A 1,922-nucleotide genomic window follows, 5' to 3' on the forward strand; every position below is an offset into this window, starting at 1 on the left:
GGGCTATCTCTGCATACCCTGGGATCCAGAGTCTGCAAAACCCAGCTGAGCCAAGGAATTCCCTCACTCCCCGGGGAGAGGAGGGCACAGGAGTGGTCAGGATAGTCTGTTTTATGGCTTGTGTCAGCCATCTGGCCCCTTCCCCTATCTTGTACCCCAAGTAAACCACTGACCTCTGGCAGATGTGTGCCTTTTTGGCACTGGCCCGACATCCCAGGCTGCCCAGTTTGGCCAACAGGTTCCTCGTAGCTTCCATGCACTCCTCATGAGTTGCTGTAGCCAGCAACAAGTCATCCACATACTGCAACAGAGTCACATGGGGGTGCCTTTTGCGGAAGGGCTCCAGGTTTTGGCTTAGTCCCTCATTGAACAAGGTGGGAGAGTTCTTAAAGCCTTGTGGCAGTCTGGTCCAGGTTAGCTGCCCTGTCTTCCCCCCTCCTGGTTCTTGCCACTCGAAGGCAAACAAGGGCTGACTGACTTCAGTGAGAGGGACACTGAAGGAAGCATCCTTCAAGTCTAGGGTGGTATACCACACATGAGCGGTGGCAGGTGGCTAAGTAGGGTGTATGGATTGGGCACTGTGGGGTGAATGTCCTCTACCCTTTCATTTACCCTTTGCAAATCCTGCACCGGTCTGTAATCTCCACTGCCAGGCTTTCTCACAGGAAGCAGGGGTGTATTCCATGCTGATTGGCAGGGTTTAAGGATTTTTACTTCTAGCAGTCTATGGGTGTGAGGTGCTATTCCCTTCCTAGCCTCTTCTGGCATCAGGTACTGCCGGACCCGAATGGGCAGGGCCGTGGCTTTGAGATGGACCACAACCTGGGGCAGGTGCTTAGCGAGGCCAACTCCCCCGGTTTCGACCGAGGCAGAAGGGAACTCCTGCAACCAAGAGCTCATGTCTCCCTGGCCCCCCTTTTCTAGAGCCGCCAGGAATAGGTGATATTCATCAGCCAGAGATAAAGACAACACATGTATTGGCTGCAGGGGCTGTCCTTCTGAGTCCATGACTTTTATCCCTTTAGGCTCAAAATGGATATGTGCCCCGATCTTGGTGAGTAAGTCTCTACCCAACAAAGGTGCAGGACTCTCGGGCACAACCAGGAAGGAGTGGGAAACCTGATGCCTTCCCAAGTCCATTTCCTGTTGGTGGTCCAGGCACACCTCTTAGTTCATGTAGCTCCTTGGACTATGCTTGTGCGTCCTGGATTTAGAGGACCATGAGCTTGATTGAGAACTGAATATTGTGCCCCAGTATCTACCATGAACCCAGTGGGAGTCCCGTCCATGCACAGAGTTACCCAAGACTCGGGAAGGGGTGCCGAGCCCCATCTCCCAGGTGGGGGGTCCTGATAGGGCTCCCTCCTCCTTGTCTTCCTCTTCTTTGTGGGCACTCTCTCTTCCAATGCCCATATCTTTTGCACAGGGTGCACTGTTCCTGCCCTAGTTTAGATGGCCGGGTTCCTGCTCTCTGAGGCGGCTCAGGGCTCCCTTTCACTCCGGCCAAGAATATTCTGGCCATCTCCTCCCTCTGCTTCTTGTTCTCTTTTCTTTGAAATTCTCTGTCCTCTTTCCTATTTTTATCCTGCATCTCCCATTCCTCCTTCCTTAGCCTCTCCTCCCTGTCCTCCAGAGACTCCTTAGCATTAAAGACCTTCTCTGCCTGTTGCAGCATCTCTATAATAGAAATCTCTCCCAGATCGCCCCGCTTATGGAGTTTTCTCCTGATATGGGAGGCTGCCTGGTTAATAAAAGAGAGGACTACAGCTGACCTGTGTTCCTCTGCCTCTGGGTTTATAGGGGTGTATTTCCTATAGGCATCAAATAGCTTTTCCAGATACGTGGCTGGGCTTTCGGTTTCTCCCTGAACAATTGTTTTCACCTTAGCCAGGTTAGTGGGCCATCTTGCAGCCCCCTAGAGA

This window comes from Nannospalax galili, unplaced genomic scaffold, assembly GCF_000622305.1.
Source record: "Nannospalax galili isolate Female #2095 unplaced genomic scaffold, S.galili_v1.0 scaffold293, whole genome shotgun sequence".
Classification (NCBI taxonomy): domain Eukaryota; kingdom Metazoa; phylum Chordata; class Mammalia; order Rodentia; family Spalacidae; genus Nannospalax; species Nannospalax galili.